Consider the following 21411-nt stretch of genomic DNA (forward strand, 5'->3'; position numbering starts at 1 on the left):
TGGCCCCCTGCAAGGAAGGAGCCAAGCTGCAACGTTCCTGCCTCTGGCCCTGCCGCTTCCTAACGCAGGGGTGGCTCAGGGCCGGGCTCCGCATCAGCCCTGTCTCTTCACAGGCGTCTCCATGAGCACTGCCCACGGCTGCTTGACACGAGGATGTGCTGCCGCCGCGGAGCCCTTCTCCTCCTCTGAGGTAGCCAGTGGCCACGTGAGTTGCCTGGGAGAGACTAAGCGACAACTCGTGCGGTGCTGGATACTAATCAGCTGGAGAGCCGGACTCCCATCCACATCCCTGCTGGCCAAAACAGGCCAGCACGTGGCCCGGGCACATCCCTGCAGCAGGTACCTCTGCGGGAGGGCCTGCGCTCCCAGCACCTCTTTGCATCCGTATTCAATGAACTGTTATGGGAATCAAACTATTAAAACCCAGATTCAGATGGGAAATGCCTGGAGAAAAACTCCAGCTGGACCCAGGCGTCCAGGTGTCACTCAGCTTCACGGGATCCACTGTGCAAAGCTGGGCTTGAATGCAGATTGTACAGCTAATCCCTGCTTAATTTGTAATAGCCCGAAACGAGACCTCGCTGTGTTACGAGGCATACGGAGCTGGATTTGGGCCCCCTCTTCGGAGCCTGGGCCTACGACGAGAAATTACTCAGCTGTCTGCTTCAATCTACTCTGAAGCTGAAGATTTATTTCTACAGGAGGCAGGGAAACATATTATGTTGCCAAACTACTTCCAGTCTTTTCCAGAATTACAAGTGAGGGGATGGTGGGTAAGTCTTGTGATTTCCATTCTGCAATCTAAACCAGATGGGCTACCCTAACAGCATAAACATTTAAACAAGAAAAGCAAAAAAAAAAAAAAAAAAAAAGGCAGAAAAGTTCTATATTCTGATTTAGTGCATTACTATGGCTTACATCATTTAATGAGACGTGCATAAAGCTAGTTTACAAAATAATTTGATCACCGTCTTTGATTCATCCCAATTAAATTTGGGATTTTTGTTTTCTCAGGGATAATGAGGTAACCGTAGAATAATAAAGTGGGTTGTGCTTATTAGAAACAGAAAGTTCCCAGTCTACAGGAAAAAGACTCTCTCGGTGCAGCTCATGTTAAATTAATCCAAATACACGAACAATTAAATATGATCCAGCAAAACATGCTACTGACCTCAGCCCAGGTGAGAGTAATCGCGCAGAGCGTGCGCTTTGGCAAGGGAGAAGGAGGAAACGTGTGGCCAGGCCTCCCAGTCCCAAGCAAGGCCCAGCAGCCAAAGCCGTACACCAGCCCTTTATTGGGAATTTTCGCTAAGAAAGATTTGAGATTTCCTTCTGCAGAAGAAAAAAGAAGAACAAGCTAAGGATAAGCTCTGTAGTTGCCCTCAAAACAAGGGGTTGCGCGGGAGCCTCATGTGGATCTTTCTGAAGAGGGATGTTATTATCTGTACCAAACTTAAAGACAGAAAATGAGGAACTCACAAGCTCCACGCCATGTTTTCCTGCTTTGCTTTCTTTCACTTCCTTTGTTTTGATACAGGGATCAGGTTGTTTTGCCTTTTCTTTTTTAATGCCTGGAAAGCCTCCAATGTCTAACTGGCATATGGGATTAGTAGGATGATAGTGAAAGTGTCTCCTCTTCATATACTGTTTGCATGCATGAAAGATGAGATGCTACCAGAAGTAGAGAAAAAAAAAAGGAGACCCAATGAATCTAAGACTAACTTGAGCAGTACCAGAATGGGTTTGTAAATGCTTTCGTGCAGTTTTATGTTATTCTGAAATCTGCCCTATTCACCACTGAACATTTTCAGTCTTCTCTCTGCTAGAAGGAAAACATGCCACGTGGGATCCTAGTGCCGTGAGGTTAACAGATAACCCTCATATTTTTTGAGAAGCCTTTCAGCTTTTCTGCCACTGAAGATCCTCTTCTGCAGCCTCAAGTCGAAAAATTTTTGTGGCAGATTTGGCGTTGCCTGTAATAATTTATGAATGTGATGTGTTGACATGTTTACTGTGTGCATACATTGAGCCACTTCAATAGGCGGGTTGTCAGGAAGAGTACCCAGGAGAGAGAAGATGGATCCAGGCATTCACTTTTGAGGAAACACTTGGGAAACAGTGCAGGAGCCAGGGACTGTGATGTTTTGGCTGGGCCCCTGCTAGGCTCACTAGAGAGATTTCCCTGGGAGAAATGTGGGCGTCTGGAAAGAAAGACTCAGAAGACCCCAGAGACGTCAAAGAACTATCTAAGATGAGGTTTTGAGAGCAAGAATCCAGAAGGGGTCCAAGGAGCTCAGATCCGCGGGGATGTCTGATTTAGTTCAAGTTGGTAAGACTACCAGATAAAGCAGATATGTAATTTATTTTTCAGACAATATGGTTTATTGGAATGTTCAGATAAACTACTCTTTGGTTTTGAAGCTGCTCTTTTTGGTTTTGATCATGCAGGAAAGCTGAAGGCCACTGCTCTCTTCCACATGTGCAAGCTTGGCCAAGGCACCGCTCTGGGAGGCTGGAGCTCACTGCAAGGATCACGTTATCCCATCACAGAAAGGGAGAAAGCCCAAGGCCTCACATAGGAGGGTAACTCAGAGAGCCCACAGATGGCCAGAGCTACAGCAGTAACCATAACAACACCAGCATCTTTCTTGTAAGTCCTAGCACGTAATTCTACTAATGACTTTTATTAAACATTTAAGCCTTAGCATTGAAGTGATTCATATTTGTTACAGAAATATGTCCCATTAACACTAAGTACAAGCCAAAACAAAGTTAATGAGCCCTAATCCTTGCAGGATAATTCAAAGTTTAAGGGTGATATTAACCAAAATAAAATAAGGAGGAATGGAAAAAATCCAGTTTCATTGTCCACCAGAGAACCTGAGTTTTATCCTTCTGGTTCGTAAAATCAAATCTATTGCTCAAGTGACTCTTACACTGTTATTAAGGTAGTCCAAGAACACATATATGTGCATAATTAAGTACCCCTCTGGGGCCATAAAAGGGCTGCCGGCGTGTCCAGTGGGAATGTGAATGGGGTTTGATTCACGAGCACGAAAGAGAGACTGTCATTGCCACATCCCCCTCGTATGTCACTGCTTGGGCTGGGGCTGCCGTGCTGGAGCGCACGGGCATCCTGCTCCCGGAACAGGAGCGTCTCTGCGTGGCGTTTGGCTGGGGCCTTTGCACAGCTCGGCCTTGCAATGGTCTGGAGGGGCAGGGTCGAGCTTGTCCTCTGCAACTCAGACCTCTTAAATGAAACTTTAGTCAGGCCCCACAAAACTGAGATGCAGCAAAGTCAACTGGTGAGTCTGAGATTTTAGATGGATTTTTTTTTCATTTGTCTTCTACTTTTGCACTGTGAAATCCCAATGGCAAAATGGGTAAATGGGATAAAAGTCACCGATATCTTCCCACCCTTGAAAATACGTGATGTGGCTTTAAGCACTGGCATCTTTATCTTTCTGTTCAAATGGGGAGACTAAACACGCTCAGGAGAAAAAAAAGGGTAGATACCACAGCTAGCCAAAGCCATTCCATTCGCTTCTACATGGCTCCTGCTGAGCATAATACCCATCCGGGGATATTTCCAGGCGTCCCAGCCTTGGACAAGGGAGGCTGCCTGGGGCCCTGCCAGCTCCTGGGCCTGGGGACAGCCAGCACCCAGGAGCTGCTGGCCAGAGAGCCCGGGTTTGCGGCTCTCCAATAGGACCAGGTTTAATGAAGGACTTGCAGTGGGATTAGACAAAATGGACCAACTTGGCTACGGAAGAACTTTCACAGAATAAACAGTAAATTCTCCTGCTCTTGAAGAGAGGTAAGAATTTAATCTTCATTAATTTCATCTGGCAGATACGGTAGCAAAGCAGCCCGCTATACGGGAGAGTTAACATTGTGAAGATGGATGTGGAAAGACAAGGTGCACTTGGAGACAGGAGAATTACAGCTTAGAGAAGGTTTCCGCTACTAATATTTTTCCCTTGAAAACACAGGTCTTCCAAACCACGCTTTTCTTTAGGAAGGATCTAAATGAAGGTGGGAAGTAGAGTTACAAAGCATATAAGAAAGCTTCAAGTATATGAGTGGGAGGAAGGAGGACGAAATGAAAGAATAATGAAGCTTGCAACATTGGGAGCAAACAACAGGAGAAGGGAAATGCACATATTTGTGGCTAAATTTTGCAGGCTGAGGTTTAAAACAGCTGTAGTTAGCATAGCTAGATGCATAGAGTAGTTCAGATGACCCGATCAAAGGACAAGAAATGCCAAAACTGATTTCCTTAGGAATATTATCTGGCTCAGAGTTCCTTGGTGCCTACAGGAACACGGCTGTTTTATCACACTGATACAAGGCAGAATGGTGTAGGGTGGGCAGCATCCATGATGGCTACATGACTCAGGGATTCCCCAAGTGGGGCCAGGGCTTTGCTCTTCACCGAGCCTCTTCCTGCCACCTGTGGGATTTCCAGCTTGCAGACATATAGCTGCATGTTTTAAAAGAAATGTATGGATGCCTCGTGAGGAAAATGGTGCCTGGGGTCCCCAGCTTGAGGTTCAGTGATAGCTGAGCCCCAGTGTTCCCCTTCCCTTGGAGGGGTCCCACTAAAGCTGAATCAGGTATTTCCGCTTCAAGAGTATTCCCAGGCACCACCAGAGCCTCTCTGGGCTAAGAAAAAGGCCCAAAAAAAAGGACCTCAGGGCTGGGTCTCTTCCAGGCCACCCGGCTTTGTCCGTGCTCTGCTGGAAAGGCCCTGCTGGGCATTCGATAAGCAGTGCTGGTTTGGCATGCACTGGCCTTGGGCCTATCGCAGGAAAGTCAGCAAAGGATTTTCAACGAAACACAAGGAAGGATCCACACACAAATCCTGTGGGAAGCAAATGTCTCTGTGTCATCAAAACCGCCTATAAGGAGGAAAGCTTTCAACTTTGCTCACTCCAGGGTTTTATATTCCCCTGGAAATAAACTGAGCCTGTGCATCCCTTGAAGAGGTGAGAGTCGGGCAGCCAACAGGAGGTTACGGCCATCTGCACAGAGGCTCAGTGCCCAGGGAGACAGCCAGGACAATGGTGGATGCCGGGAGAAACACGTTTCATGCCAACGATTTTTACATACGAAGCGAACGAGCTGCTACTTAGACCCAAACTGGCTTTTCAAAATCCAACCTAAGCGAGTGAGAAAAAAGGGACAGAGGAACAATGTTCCCATTCTCTTCTACCAGTAAAGCTGCATTTGATATAAACAGAGAAAAATAGTATTTTTCATAAAACCTTTTCATCAAAAGTCAGATGTGGTGCTTTTCATAGATTTGTGACCTCTGAAGGTTGCAATCTGCTGGTGGAGTCTGAGTTTGTCTGTGTCTCTCTTGCACCAAAGCGCGTTGGGTCTGGGGTCACTGTGCAGCAGAGCAGAGGACTTCTGGTAGGCAGGAGAGGTTGGCAGGACCCAGCTCTCGCCTTCCCGTTGTCCAGACACACGGTCAAGAAAAAGATGCCCCTTTTGGGGAAAAAAAGTCTCATCCTATCCATAACCAGTCATTCTCACACTGTGGTAGAGCCACAGGAATAAAACCAGGCGCTTTCCTACAATCATCACAGCAACTACACGTCCCTGAAGTTGTCACTCTATAGGGCTGCCTGAGGAAAGGTAAATTTACAATGAATAATTAAATGCCCATTACAGGCTTGACACCTCTGGGTGTCTGGCAGTGCTGACACCTCTCGCGTCCTGGGAGCGCTCGCCTGCCCTGGCGCGCACAGCAGGTCTCCGCGCTGCCCTTGCCCGCGTCGCTGCAGGCACAACCACATGGTTCCTCGCCAAAATGCAACCAGTTCTTCTCGGCAACAAGGGCTAAATTCAGGAACTGGGAAATGCAAGGGCTGGGGCAGGCGAAGCCGCAGCCGGGTAGTGGTGTGGGAGACAAGGGCTAGGGGAGCTGGGCATGGATGGGCAAGAGGGCGGAAGACCTCAGGGTTAAGGGGAAATGCGCAGGGTAGAGGCGAAGAGGCTGGACAGAAATTGCACCTGTAAAAAATACTGCTTTGTATAATTTCTGTTCTTTCTGGCAGCGGCTGGTGCTATGGAAAATCTTTGTGCTCCTTTGACGAGTGTCCCTACATGTCAACAGGGACCGCCTGGACAAGCGGGGCATAAGCAGCGGGTTTGGGGGCTGTCGGCAGGATAGTGCTATGGAGCAGAGCACGTGTTGTGGGCACCTGTTTGCTCTCCTCTGCCCGGGGGCCTTCCCCGCGTCCACTATCGGTGGGTTTCATGCTGGTCCTGCTCCGTCTTCTCCCCCGAGGTTTTGGGGAATTCCCGAGGACTGTCTAAAGCCGCTACATCCAACTCCTGTCATCTCCTCCCGCGACAGCGAGCTTTGGGTTATGGAAAACCCTGTGTCCCGGCTCGAGCTCGTCCTGCTTCGCAGCCCCGCGCGTGCCCGGCGCTCGCGGCGCGCCCCGGAAGGGCAGAACCGAGCGCGGCTCCGGGCTCTGCCCGCCGCGAGCGCCGCCCCGCGCGCCCCAGCGACCGCGTCCCGCCCGCTCCTTTGTCTCCCCGCCCGGCGCGGGGCGGCGCGGCCCGCGGGCTGCCCCGGGGCCGCCGGAGCGACGAGCGGCGCCGCCACCGCCGCTCGCGCCCCCTGCGGGGCGGCACCGCGCGGGGCCGGGCCAGGGCGGGCCCTTCCGCGCTGCCTCCCGCCGCGGGCGCGGGGCTGGCGGCGGGAGGCTCCGCCCCCGCGGGGGCGGCGGCGCCGGAGGGAGCGGGAGCGGGAGCGGGAGGAAGCGGCGGCGGCGGCGGCGGCGCGGAGGTAACGGCGGCGCGTCTGGCCGGCGGCGGCGGCGCGTTCCGCGGTGTCATCGCGGGCGGCGCGCGCGCCGGGCGCTGTGTGCGGGTGTGCGCGCATGTGTGTGCGCGCTCCTGTGTGCGCTGCGTGTGCGCTGCGTGTGCGCTGCGTGTGCGCGCACCTGCGAGCGCACGTGTGCGCATCTGTGCGTGTGCGGGCGCCGCCGCTGCCCGCCCGCCCCGGCCGGGCAGCGCGGGGCAGGCGGGCACCCCGCGAGCGCGGCGGAGCCGGGTGCCCCCGCCTGCAAGGGCTGGGGTTTATGGGGAGACTTGGTGCTTTTCGTCGGGGTCCCGCCGCCCCCCGCGGCGCCCCTCGTGCTCCCGCCGGATCCAGCGGCTCTTTGCAGGGAAGCCCCTTCCCGCTCCGCACTCGCCGAGCGCGCCGCTGCCTGGAGGCTGATTTGCCAGAGCCGCCCCCAGGCTGGTCCCTGACTCCCCCTTAGTTTCCCTAAGAAGTGCCTGCTTCTCTTCAGGGCTGGCTTCCAACTTATTTGGAGTTTACCTTGCATAAATCTCCTCAAAATGCACCATGTATTGCTGCACCCTGGAAAGAGAATTCTCCCTTATTAACCTGCTGGTTCGGTTGTGGTTATTATTTATTTATTATTTATATAAGCAGCTATTATTTATATAAACAAAACGCGCCTGCAAAGACTTGTCCGTGCAGCCGTGCCGCGATCGCTCCCGGAACCGGCTGCCCACAACTTTGAGTGCAGCCCCTGGTGTTTCCCCGCGATGTGGCGGCGGGAGCAGCGGGTGCCCAGCGGTGCCCACAGCAGCCCGAGCGGGCGATGGAGGGGACAGGCGGGTGGTGTGAGGCTCTGCGGCCGGAGGCCTGGCGAGGCGGCCGCCCAAGCCGCGTTACGTGCCGGCAGAGCGGCCCTCCGCTCCTACGGGGACTGTCCCGGGAGCTGCAAAACCTATAAACACTTTTCTGATTGGCTTGAAAATTTAGACACAGGAAGCGGATGATATCTAATAACAGACAAGTGGAGACACTGTTGTCATGGAAACTGAGATGACTTCCCCCCCTTCCCATTTATTAAAAAAAAAAGAAAAAGTCTGCATATCCTCAGAAATGCCTGCAGAGCACAGTGGCTGCTGCTGCCTTCCCCGCCGCATCTGTTGAAACCTGAGAACATGCCTGTCAAATCAAGGTCATTTTGCAATAAAAACCGCTCCGCCTCCCTCATTTCACTTCACTTCATCCCCGCGTTTTGTTGCGCGCTTTCCACGGGAGGAAGAGTTAAATGGGGCGAGCAACCTGCGTGCGCCGGGCCCCGGTCGCCGTTGCTCTTCCGGGAGCCGTGCTGGAGTGAGGCCGGCAAACGCAGCCGGCAGAGCGGAGTCTGTACGGGAGGAAAGGCTGAAATATGAAGGGCTGAGGGGGGAGAGACAGTCTTGGGGTGATCCAGGATATATGTATGTATATGTGTATATATACGTATGTTAATCAGGTGACCAGGCCACACTTGTTTTAGTGTAAAGCCAAGGGCCTGGGAGCAGAGGAGGCCAGGATTCTTTGGGCCTCCTTTTGTTACTCCCCATTAGAAAAATATGTCAGAATGTCATTATTTGAACATTAAGGCCGTTCCACAACTCTGCCTCACCTGCAGAAACCCAGGAGAAAAGTGTCTGCTGGGAGACCCCGTGGGTTTGTTTTTAATAAAAATCATTGGTTGTAGAATGCTGTTTGAGGACAAAAACAGGGGAATAAACTATACTTCGCTACTGATGAGAGCAGCATGAGAAAATAAGCTAGTTTCTGTGGTAAATTGAGACTTTGCAGGGCGATTGAAAGTTTAGCGTGTGCGAAGGGGGAGAGCTGCCTGGCTGGTGGGCAGGAGGTGGGGTATTTCACAACAGACTTCAGTGCCTGTGGCTGTCGTGGGCAGCAGCTGTTGATTTCAGACAGTTTTGGAGCGTTTGCTGCCTTTTCTCTGAAGCGTTTCCTTCTGGTGCTGCCTTTAATGCTTGCTTTGCCGTAACCACGCCAGGAAGGGTACCCGCGTGCTCCCCCTGTACAAACCATCCCTTCAAAACCTTCCGAAATGATGAGTTGGACCCTTGTTGTCTCTTGGCTGCATGTTTCACCCCGTGCATCTCTGGTGTTTAAGCGCCGGGCTGTAGCTGCCTCGGCTGAGGCGGCACCCGCTCCCCGACCCACTCGGCTTGGGCTTTTCGAACCCGTCTGTGGGCAGAGGAGTGGGCAAGGACCTGAAATTCAGCGCCTGGGAGCGCTCCCTTGCGCCCCTCCGGTGGCTGGGCCCAGTGCGCTGCCCCCCGGCTGGACAGGCCTGGCATCCTGCCGGGAACGCCGCGCCGGGGCAGGCTGCAGAGCGCGGCCGCTCGCCCCGGCGCAGCGCGGGGAGTCGCCGGGGCCCAGCGGCCCCAGTGGCCGCCGCGCTTCCTGTTGTCGGGAGCGCCCTTATCTGCAGGAAGGTTCGCCGGCAGGAAGCGTGGCGGTTGCTTGTTTTTACCCAGCGAAGGAAACGAACTGCACGAGCTGCTTTCTCAGCTCGCCTCTCGGCAGCCCGCGCCGCTGTGTTGGTTGCCCGTTGCGACCCGTGAGAGCCCCGGCACGCCAGGCGTCTGCGAGGGAAGCGCAGTGTGTCCCAAGAAGCGAAATGTTTGTATTGACCGGCCAGTTCTTTTTGCCTTTATTAATAACAAACAACTTTTCTGGGCCACACTTTCAAAATTCTGCAATTGGCAGTTTATACCTCTGGAGCATAATTAATGATTTGAATATTCACTGCAGACATACAAATCTTTTTTTTTTTCTCTCCTCAGAAAGAAAGATCAAAAATGTAGCAGTTATTTTACTAATAGGAGCACTCCTTACCCTTCCAAACTGCCTTTCATCATGGATCATAAATCACTTTATAGAAACTCATTTTTTAATATCCACAAAAATTGTACGAGTGAGGGAAGCTGAAGCATAACATTTCACATGGAGCACCCAATGTTATAAGGCAATTTAAAAGCAAAGTTGGGAGTCAAATTAATTGCCTCTTAATTGCCAACTGCTAATGAATTACAGCCTTGAAAATGTGTTTCCCTTTCATTAGTGCTTTACCACTGATGCACTCATACAGTGCGTATGTATTTGGGGAGTGGGTGAGAAAACAGATGGTGGGTCCAGCAAATACAAGTAATTTGCTGGTCTCCATCCGAGCCTGGCATTGCAGGATGCCGGGTTAGAGGCTGGTAAGCTTAGACACGACTTTGGAGGAAAGTCCAGTCCAGGGGCTAGGGCTGTGGTCAGGCGCAGCATTTTGGTTTAAGTCATTATTTTCTAATACACGGGCAAATTCAGGGACATATACATTATTTCTCAGATGTCAGCTCAGAAAGGAGCCTTTATGGCATTAAGCTGAACTTTCATAGGGGGTTTTGGGGAGGAGGCATGGAACAGTTGCATAAACTTATAAGAAACTATCTGGCATGCCAAGCAACTTCAACTAGTGATTTTTGGCATGGAAAATGTCTTGGTATTAGGAGTCATTCCTGGCTGAGGCGGCGGCCAAAGCTGAGGGCTACTGAGAAGCAGAAGGGGCCTGTCCTGGCCAGGACTGGAATTTGCCAGTTCGTGACTTAAGACATAATCCAGTGCAGCACGGCTTTGGCCACAACTCTGAAATATTTCTAATGAAACCGCATTTGGCTTGTTACCTGCTCTCATGGCTGAGCCAAACCAGAGCAAGGCTGTAACAAGCAAAAAAAGGAAAAAAAGGAATCCAACAAAATAGGATTCACTCTAAATGTAAAAATTGCGAGCACATTTTTTTCCAAAGTAATCAGCTGATTCTCAGAAACCAGCATGAAGCTCTGGAAGGAAAGACAGTTTTCAGAAAGTGACGAGGCTTTGAAAATCATCATCTGTTTAAGGTATCTGAAGTTCAGATGTCAAAAATCAGGGCAACTCAAATCTTTATCTTCATTGCAGCGCGTCAGAGGCCTCCATCAGCTTTGTGGCTTTTACTTTATCTTAATTAAAGTTATCTTTCTAGCCTCAGGTTTTTATCTGACTTCTTTCGTAGTCAGTGGCAAAACGAGGCCTTCTGTGTACCCGGTCACCCGCCTCTGAGACGTGGATCAGGTGGTAGGACGGCCCCGCTCTGGAGGTCCCTGGTGATGGATGAGGGATGTGAGGGATGTAGGGATCGCCCCCAGGTTGGACACATGACTTGAGGGTGGTTAAAGCTGTGTTGGCTCACGTCTCACGCGTGCTCAGCCGCTGACCAGCGCTTCCTCAACAAGTGTCTGCCCTTGGCTCACCCTCCCCTGCTGTGACCAGGACACTGCTGCATGGAGAGGTGGCCCGGGCCCAGCTTACTGCCGCCCCCTTCGGAGCATGAGGTCTGCTTTGGCGGGAGGTTGGCGACTTGGAGTTGTGAGCAGCCCCTGGCTGCGGCGGCGCCGTTCGCGCCTCTGGTGCTGCCTGAGCCAGAAAGAGCAGCAAATTTCTGGTTTTCTTCCAGGTTACCCCACGAAGCGCGTGATGCGCGTGGCCTGGGAGGGTGAGGTGTGCGGCATGGGGATTCCCCGTGGCAAGAGCGGGTATGCGACAAGGCTGGGGACGGCCGCCTCGTCCTTGCGTGGGTGACACCGGGAAGGGCCGCGGGGATGGGAAGCACATCCACAGCGCTTGGGTCTGCTGGTGGGAAGCAGTATGTAGAGGCCGCGTCTTGGTATCGCTTGCTAGCACGGTGCTGTGGTTTTGCTCGGCAAGGAACATGAGTAATGAAGCTTGTCAGCCCTCAGCATCTCAGAACAGCAACATCCTTCCATCTGACCTTGGCGAATGCAGCCTTGCGCCATCCAGGGTGCTGTGGAGAAGACCACTGCCCCGTGCCTGCCCTGCTCCTCTTTGTCATGTCTAGCACCCTTCAGAGCTCCCTCTCCAGTGATACAGAGTCACTATTGCCGAGACCCAGTCTTCAAACTTTCTGTTTAGGTTTCAAACATTCATAATATCTCTTATTCTGGCCTTCTTTCTTCAGAGGAGAACCTAGAAGATATGGGAAAAAATAATGTGTTATGTATGCTCTTGCAAAACCCTCTCTAAAACTCACCGCCGCTAGTGTGATGCATGGCAAAAGCAGATGGATTGAGGCTGCTGGAGATGCAAGTTCAGCCCATCACGTTGGATGGTGGTTTGGGGCTCCTTCCTTCCACTTCTCCTTCGCGAGTCCCATGCTGCAGCCTCTGCTGGGGACCTTATTTCTGTGAGTGGAAGGGCCTTCAGACAGCACAGCTGCTACCTGGGTTCACAGGCGCCACCCAAGGAAAAGATCCATCTAGCTGTTTGATATCATTATTTTTTTCCAGTATGTGCAGGAATTTGTGTTGCCAGTTGATAGAGGGAACTTCCCAAGAGTGGGAAAGGTGCGGGAGATAGGTGTGGGAGAGCGCCTCGCTCTGCACGTGCCCCCTTGGTAATATCTCCCAGCTGGACGTCTAACTGCTATCTGGGATTGCTTCTCAGGAGCCAGCGGCACGACGGAGGTTACCAAGCATGGGAGCTAGCCGAAATCCTGACCCACAACTGGATTAAATCTCCTTTTACCCCAAGCGCCAACTTGTTTTGATCTGGCTTTGCAGAAGCTACTCAATTAATATTGTTAATTTTAACACCAAGTTTTATAAGACTTTTCTTCTGGAGGTGAAGGAGGGATCCACATATTTTGATTCTACTTTTATCACTGTCTTGACTGGGTTTTTCTCCTTCTGTGCTTTGCAGAAAGGAGCAAAATTTTAATAATTCACTAATATACTTTCACTTCATTAACATTTAATCATTCTGACGTTGTGAGTGTGACAAACTCTTTCTTACATTTGTTCAGGACCTGGTCTTGTCCCCATACTCTCCCATCCCTCCTGGTATGGAAAGCCCTAAATGCTGGCAATATTCTGCTTCTGGAAACAGTTTTTCTCTTTATCTAATAGAAGATAGTAAGTTAAAAGAAACACGTATTTATTATAAAACGGAAACGTATCTGCAAAAAGAGCAGTAATGGCTAAGCTGGAGCCGTTGAGTGTCAAGCACATGGTCATTACAATACTTAACGGTGTGGCCTAGAGGGTGGAAAGACACAGAGCACTATTGCGATACCATTTACACTATCTTGAACTGCTGAGGCCTGTTCGGCTTAAGCAGAGGTTTGTGCTGATGTTAAAATACTCATAAAACTTTCCATCACCTTCACCAGGGCAGTGTGATGCTTGTATTAATTAGGACCATGTCTTTACACATCATGTGATCTGGAAAATGAAGTACATAAATTTGGTGGGTGCCCATGTTGCATTAAGCAGATTCTGTTTAGCTGTGTCCAAATCTGAAGTCAGGTATTGAACTTCCATGAGAATTCTCCTTTCTTTTGGAGGATTGTGAGGTAAATCTCTGAATTAGTGCATGATTTATTATTGCTAATTAAATAGTGTTAGTGCAGCAAATTGGGACAGGCTTATTCGTATCTCAAAGGGAGCCAGGCAGAGCTGACAAATGGGCAGTGAGTGGGTGAAAGAGGTTACAGAGCTGAATGGAAACTTTGGAGTCGTGGGCGCTGGGGAGCTGGAGGCCAGGGGAGGTTTGCAGAGGTTGGGTGCACACGGAAAAGATCGTGGCTGTCACCAGGCCGGAGAACAAGATATCACTGTAATGGCCGCAGAAGATGTTGAGGGATCTTGTTGAGAGTTTTTACTTGTCAGAGAGAATATATTTGCTTTTAGAAGCATCAGAGCAGAACCTCATCTCTTGTAAATTTGTATAGTCCTCCTGCAGTTAGTGGAGCTGCACTGATTCACAGCAGCAGAAGTTCTGTCCCAAGGTATCATGAAAAGAGTAACAATGAGACGGGCAGAGGACACGGGATAGGACCGAGCCTCAGGGAGGGTGGAAGCGTGTTTGGAAGAGACGGAGGTGGGGAAGTGAGGCGGTTCAGTAGGGCAGATCAGACGACGCGCTGCAGCTATCGCGGGTCTGATTTGATGCTGAGACGCCAGGCAGAGATGTCAGCCAGGCAGGCTGAGAGGTGCCTGGGTTTTCAGGGATCGCAAAGTGCGTTTCTCGTTGGCACAGTCACTGCTGGCGTGCGAGTGGAGACGATCACCTGCAGCATGAGGAGAGGAGAAGGAGACCGTCCAGTCTGCAGCCTTGCGGGGCATCTGGGAGGAGAGGACATGGGGACAGAGGAAGAGCAAGACCAGGACCAGGAGGGCTAGAAGACAGCATCTCACGAAGCCAAGGCAGGGGAGAAAATCCAACTTATCTAATATTATGTAAAGTTTATAAGAGAAAGGGAATGACATTGACTTGTTTAGAGGCATCAGCCATGAATCATCTCTCCTACAATTAGTAAATTTTGAAAGGCTGAGCTATAAATAAACTGCAGCTTAACTGCTAGGTATAATTTTTTTTTCCTGTCTTCTGTAGTTGCAAAGAAGTCTATTGTGATAGTGCAGCAGACTGGGTGTCCTGGGGATGGTTACAGCAGCATCACTAATTCATGCTGCGTGTGCTGCTGTGGCTGTTCCCATGCCGGGCTCTGCGGGTCGTTTTTCCAGGGAGGTGAAGTGGTGGCTTCAGAGTGCTCTTAAGGTCTAGATGTGCCTTGGGACTCCCCTGTATTATCAAGATGGGATTGATCTATTTGTAGTATTTTTGTCAGTGCAAATGCTTTGACTGTGTCTCTGTTTTGTCCATCTTCACTGTGCTTTCAAATCCGAACTTTCTTTTGTTTAATTCATTACTCTGGAAATTAGTTCATTCTTTGCAGAAAGCCTTCTGACTGTCTGCACAGGGCCAATACGTCTTTTATGCAATTTCAGCATGTGAGTTTTGAGACGACTTTTGGGGGCCTAATTCTGATCGCACTTTTAATTAAATTCCTCTCCCCTCAGTGGCAGTAGCCCGGATTTGCACCCGTGTCCCGTGCACCCGTTCCACCTTGTGCCCGTTGCACTGGGGTCTGGGGGCGGCCCTGGGCTCACACACCATGGTGCACTGTGCCCGTTTCTCTGCTGAGCACAGGAACCTGCTGGATGCCTTAGGAGTGACGCTGGTGCTGGGGGGCACCTGTTTGCCTGCCTTTTCAGCTGTCAGCTGTGGCACTGGAAATGGCCAGCTTCGCCTTAGAAGAATTTGAAGTCAGATAATTGCTAAGGAAACTAGAACAGGTGCAGGGAAGTCAGGGGGTTTTTATTAAATATACCCATGTTACATGTGCCTTAATGGGATACAAAGCCTTTTGGCTGAGGCTTTCCACCCAACCTGGTTTGCAGTTGAGCACAGCTCGTTGTCAGAGACTCATTGAAGGTTTATTCCAAAATCAACATAGTGGATCCCCATCCACTTTCCATCATCCCTGTTGCTCCTGGCTGGTACCAGGCAGGAACCGTGCTCCAAGCGAAGCAGAGGGGCTGCCTAGGCAGCGTGGAGACCGGTCCTGCCTCCGCACAGCGTGGGCACCAGGGAGCACCAGTCCTGGAGAGCAGTGGGAGCCACGGAGGACGAGCAGTTTAACGGGCTCCCAGGGCAGCGCTGCGAGGAGCAGAGCTTCAGCTCACCTCCTTATGTACAAGAGAAGGCAGAAATGCGGTGTCTGCCTGTGGTGGTGGGAGATCAGTCCTGGGTGGTACAGGTGATTTACAAAAGGCTGATGAAAATTTGGAAAGGATGAGAAAAAAGTCACAGCCACTGTTAAAATGCTGGAGAAAATGCCTGGTAGTGAAAACTTCATTTCTGTAACTCCACTGGCAGCAGGAGGAGAGATGACTTGGTTACAGCATGCGGGTAGCATCACGGGGAGAGGGTACCTGCACTAATGGGAATCTTTCAGGGAAAGACATAATGAGAGCCCATGGCTGGAAGCTGGAGCAGATCAGATTGCTTCAGATAGGAAATAAGGCAGATTTTAACAGTGGGAGTGGTTTGCTGGAATAAACCAGCATGATGTCAACCGGGGAATTTGCTATCCCTTGGTGTCTTCAAATGATTTCACTTCTTCTGGAAATCCAGTTTGGCAATGCCCAAGTTATGCTCCGTGCGGAATGAGCGGGGTGTTGTTTAACCTGTGAACTCCAGGGGGCAGAGTAGATGACTCGCTTCCTTTTGAGTTGTGAACTTTTGACTTGAGCAGGTTAAAGGATTTTAGTGAGGAAGGCCTGGGAAAGACTACAGAGCTCGAGTTTGCTTTGTGGCGAATCAGGAGATCTCATTCTGGCCATGTTTTGTCATCGAGTAACTTTGTTCGAAGAGGAAGAAAAAACAGTCTGAAAAAAAGAGCAGTAAGTAGCAATTAGATGTCTTATGGTGGTTGGCCTTGTTCACAAATAGATCTTTTTACTGGAGCAACTTTTCAGTATTGGGCCATTGCACAAAGACCTAAAATAACCTGACGAGAAATGCGATTGACTTAATGGTACCAAGATAAGAGAAATAAATAAATGAACAGCATCAAAAGTGAAAAGTGCGTTTTGAAATTCCTTTCGCTTTTCCTATTCCAGGGCGATGCATAGTGACATTCCAGTTTTCAGATCATGCCTTTGGTGGTCTTCCTATTCAGTGTCTCAATAAGCAGCCTAGATTAGAAAGCCAGTGTCTTTTGGAAACAGAAAGTACTCGGCTTTCCTAGTGGAGTGATAGCAGTTGCTTGGTTGCTTGTTTCTGTCAAAATCATGTTTTGTTGCCATCACAACATTGCAACTCTAAAAATTCTCTCAATCCCGCAGGTTGAGGTTGCCTAACTAAAATGGGGAGGATAAGCCTGGTGGTTGGCTGGGTGCTTTCCTGCCTTGTCCCACTCTCAGTTGTAGCAGCGACTGTAAAGCCAGTTCCGAAGTACCCTGGTCTCCTGGTGATGCTCTTGCTGCCCAGACCACCCGGGAGCTGCTCCATGGGATTCTCAAACAGTAGCACGTCTTCCACAGGATCTCCTCTCCCATTGGGCCCCTGGAGCATAGAAAGACTGTCAGGGCTTGAGTGAACTAGCTGTGTCCTTGCTGCAAAGTGGACAGGTTTGTAGCTGGAATGAAGACAGCCCCGCGTTTGGTCCACGCGCTCTGTGGCTTTGGTGAAGGCCCTGGGCATGTGGCTGGAGGGTGAGTTAGAGGCAGAGCTAAGCGTGGGCCTGGGTAAGTCAGCAGGGAAAGTGCTCTGCCCACCGCTGCTTCCTCGAGGCCCTGCCCGGGGCCAGTGCTGTGGAACGAGCCCTTCCTTCGGGAGAGGTGGAGGGCCGGCTCTGCGCGGCCTCTCGAGCTGTGCAGGGCAAGCACAGCCCTGGCAGCTCCGGTGCTAAATCGTGACATTTCTCTCTTCTTGGACTCTCTGTGTTTTCAATCTTATAATTAGGCAGAGAAAACTCCTTTATATATAGGCAGGCAGCAGATTACGCTGGAGTATCTAGAGCCTTCTAACAAAACAGATTTTGAGAGAAAAGCTTGAGTATTTTGAAACTAACATAGTTTAAAGATCACTCCTGGGGAAAGCAGAGTGAGGTCGGGATGGCTCTGAGGCACGGTAATGGGATGTAAAGCCTTTCACTTATAGGTCACTCATGTGGATTAGTTCCAGAAAGTAGTAGTTACCATCTGTCAATAGTTGTCAGTGAGCGGCCGCGGCGGCGCGAGGCCCCTGCCTGCCTGCGCTCCTGCCGCCGGGAACGGCACCGCGGCGCCCGCGGCCTGCGCGGGCCCAGCTGGGACCTGCCGCCCTTCCTCACGGGCTGCTGATGCTCAGAAATCACCAACACTGCCAAGACTGCAAGTGTAGGATCAGACCTCTGAGCAGGCAGTGCCTGTGTGGTTGGGCTGGGGAGAGTTGCTCGAAGGTGTTAGAGGTGTTAGCAATGAGAAAAGGGACAAACATGAATTTAGAAGCCCCTTCCTCAGGGGGCTAATTCCTGGTGCTCCTGGGAAAACCTTTCTTGCCAGGGTTTTCTTTCATCAAGGCGCTGTACATATCAGCCATTGCTATACTGGTGAAAATCATATTAGGCTTGCCCAATTGCTTTTTTTCCATTAGCCAGTACTAATCGGAGCTGGTGAACTCTGCCTGCTCCGTGCTGCTCGTGCCTGCCTTATTCAAAGCAGGCTTCCTCTGCCTTTCTCTTCTGTGCAGATTGCTTCCCACCCAAATGAGGATGCCTGTTCGTAGGGTGACACAGGCAGTTCAGGAATTGTTTTGAAATATGAAATAGATTTTTTTTTTTACTCCTGGCAATATTCGTCCTGAATTTGAGTCTGATCTTACCAGATTAGTAGTTATGACTAATTGTACAGGGGTAAGATTGTGAGACCCAGAACAGCCAGGATCCCAATCATCCCCCTATGTGATAGGCATAACATGGAAAAAAAAGATTTTCTTTCTGATCCTAGAAAAACTAGAGCTTAAATAAAGCATTTGGAACTAAAATCACCCTAGTATTTTAAGTCTCTACACCAAGATTAGTATTAGTTGTGCTTTTATATTTTGCACTCTTTATGTATGTTCCTGCAACCTGTTAGTAGCATGTGAGCACTGGGGAAATTTGGAGGGTCTGCACAAAACCGTCGGCATTACTTGAGCAGCTGCTTCTGCATTGCTTGTGTTCAGCAGATTTCTTCCTGTCAAAAATACTTTCAGCACATGAATGAATGGTTAGGGAAGCACACGCATATTGATTTATATAGACAGCTACTGCCTTCTCACCTTATGCTCAAACACAACAACAACAGCAACAAAGGCAGTAGGATTCAGCCTGTGTGCTGTCAGGAAGGGCTTGTTTTATTTTATTTTTAAGCATTATATTGATGGAGACTCTTAGGTACCAGAAATAGTCTGTTGTTTCCAGACTCCAGAGACAAGATTTTCTGCAAGGGGTGCCAAAGGGCAGCCTGCTACCTGTGCAAGGGGCTTGACTTGTACGGCTGTCAGAGCAAGCGTGTGGCACCCTGAGGGATCTAACCAGCCATTTCCTCAGGTGCCGATGTGGATGCATAGGTGGTACCTAAAGTGTTGGCAAAGGGTGAAGCTTGTCCCTTGTCATGCCAGCATCTACTGGCTCAGCTCGGCTTAACTGATTTCATTGAAGGTTTTGGGTGAGCAAATAGCTGGTTTCCGTGCTGGTTCATGTTTAAATGAGGCCCCCTTCATGCATTCCCGTGGAATTCCCACGGCATGCAGTGCCAGTTGCATCTGATTTTGTGAATATACTTTGCGCCTCTCTTGCTGTCACCAATATAGTAGCAGTGGTAATAATTATTATTCATTTCTGTTCTAGGGGCAGGTAAGGAGTGTCAATATTTTGCTCCCACGCCACCAAGTTCCCTCTCTCTCAAGTGCCTTCTTGATACACAGGGTCATTTAAGTGAGTGATTCCCCCTGTGCTGGTGGCAGTGATGCCCATAAGGCTGGAGCCAGTCAGTGAAAAGGCCTCTTCGTATATACATACATGCTGCATCATGTATTTATATTGCCATAAATGTGAAATCTATGTCTTGCTGTGAAAAACCTTCCATCTATTTCTTCAACAGCTCAACCATCCAAACTAGGAATGGAGAGACAAATCCAGGCCTCTGTATGCAGGGCCCTGGCCTTTATGGAGCTGCAGATCCTCAGGCCTGTAGACTGTTGTTGTCTTGTGACTACTGCAGCTAATGAAGCTGGGTTGTCTACACGTTTCTGTGGCAATTAACATTTGTGGTGATTAACTCCTGTGTCTAATAACTGTGATCTCAGGTAGCAGCCTTTCCCTGGTTACCAGATTAATCAGGTCTGTCTCTTGGCCACCTTGCTGTACAGAAATTTGCAAGGACATAGTTGTCTTTAAATTAAAATTGGCAAAAGTTATTAAGAAGGACACAGACAGATGTGGGCGGCAAAAAAACTGAAGCCTATTTTAATAGATAATAAAGCTAGCCCTCTGCATCTAAAATGTCTAAATAGCAGCTTGAAGAACTGTGTTGTCTGAGAGCTATAGAAGAAGGAAACATATCTAGAATACAGAAATATATGTAATGAGTTTATTGCAGTGCATTAATTACTCCTGTGAAGAGTTATACTCCATTATTAAAGCAAGTTTCTTCAAGATAAAATAATGAAACATACATTTTCATTTATCTTTGTCAGACAAAAGCCCCAAATGAGATTCCTATCCCACTTTTATCTGTGGTATAAAGTGATGTAACTCCACTGAAGTCAGAGTTGGACAGCTGGAGAGAAGGCAGCTTCCTTTTCACTAGAAAGCTTTAATGCAACATTGTTTTATTTCCACACATTAAAGTTAATAACACAGCAAGCAAATTCTGAACTTAAGTATTTCTAGGATATCTGTATGTTAAATAACTGAGAACAAACTTTATAGTCACTCTATAGGACTTCATGATATATCATTTTGAGCTACTTTTTATCTATTACGTTTTATCGGCCTGCAAAATCCATTTCTAATTCTGGCCATATCTACTTTGCGATCACTTGCTTGCAATCTATTCCCAGGTTTCTCCTTATTTTAGTGAAATATCTCTACTTCAGCACCTTTCCCAAGGTGGCTGATCTAATCACGGCACTATCAGTTATCACTTCTCATTTCCTTTGCTAGCTCCGTCAAATGCAATGCACAGCCTAACAAAGTGACATTCAAATACTCCCAGTGACCAAAGCTATTTCCCTCTCCTTTACTCCGGAAAACAGGAGTTGTATGTGGCTTCCTAAACATATGCCCTTCACTCCACATTGCAGCCAGGAATCTGACTTGTAAAGAAATATGTAAAGCACACTATGAGAAGAGTTAATATTAAGGAGATAAAATAATTATTTGCTCATCTTCCACACTTAGGTTCTATTTATATTGACCATCTGGTATTAAACCCCACATCCACCATCTCGTTTTTCACGTACAGGAGAGCAATGCTGCTTCCCAGCCAACTGCGCCGCCAGCAGAGGAACAGAATTTGCCACCTTGCCGGTCCTGACCTCCATCCTCTGCCTGTTTGCCTTTAAGTGAGAAGGAGTATCCCAGAGAGCACAACCAGGCATGGGTGCTCCTCAAGGAAGGAGTCATTTGCGCAGTGGATCCTCTGCTAAAACAGTTTCTATGGGCACAGGTGCAGCACTAGCATCTCCTTTTTTTCCCCACTTCTGTTTCTTTTGCTGACAAACCTCTTAGTGCTATCTTAGATTGCTATCACAGGCTACTCCTTGTTTTAATAAGTGTGTGGCCGATGGTGCTCCCTGCACTCCAGAAGATAAAGTTGTCCTCTTGTCTCCTTGCAGCCCTTCCCCTCTAAATCTTCCTTTTTCCAGGAAACCTGGGAGCAGGCAAGCACTGGAGTGCTCAGGACACGGCTGTAGCCCAGTCTGTGCCCTTGCCCTGGCTCCCGAGCACAGGGCACTGCAGTGGGAGGTCTGTCCTAAAATGGTAATTTCCAGTATGGCTAAATAATGAGGACACTGCCGAATGGCTTAAGAAAACTGTTCGTTGCTGCAGCTTTTTTCTTTTTTTTCCTCTAGCTGTTTCTTCACTGTAGGAAGGTAAAGAAATCTGTGATAAAATAATAATTAAATGCCGCCAGTACTAAATTTCCACCCAG

The 21411-nt window shown here is 49.4% G+C and overlaps 1 protein-coding gene across 1 annotated transcript in view; it reads left to right on the forward strand.

Annotated features, from left to right (window-relative positions):
- Window positions 1-6740: 6740 nt before the first annotated feature.
- The window catches only part of FOXN3 (forkhead box N3), a 187038-nt gene continuing 172367 nt past the window's right edge, over window positions 6741-21411 (forward strand). Inside the window, exon 1 of the mRNA XM_088539734.1 lies at window positions 6741-6805. The gene's annotated coding sequence lies outside the window, so the exon portion shown is untranslated. The remainder of the gene's footprint in view (window positions 6806-21411) is intronic.

The sequence above is a fragment of the Tinamus guttatus genome, unplaced genomic scaffold, assembly GCF_059628265.1.
Source record: "Tinamus guttatus ecotype Peru unplaced genomic scaffold, ASM5962826v1 Tinamus_guttatus_pri_ptg000048l, whole genome shotgun sequence".
Taxonomy (NCBI): domain Eukaryota; kingdom Metazoa; phylum Chordata; class Aves; order Tinamiformes; family Tinamidae; genus Tinamus; species Tinamus guttatus.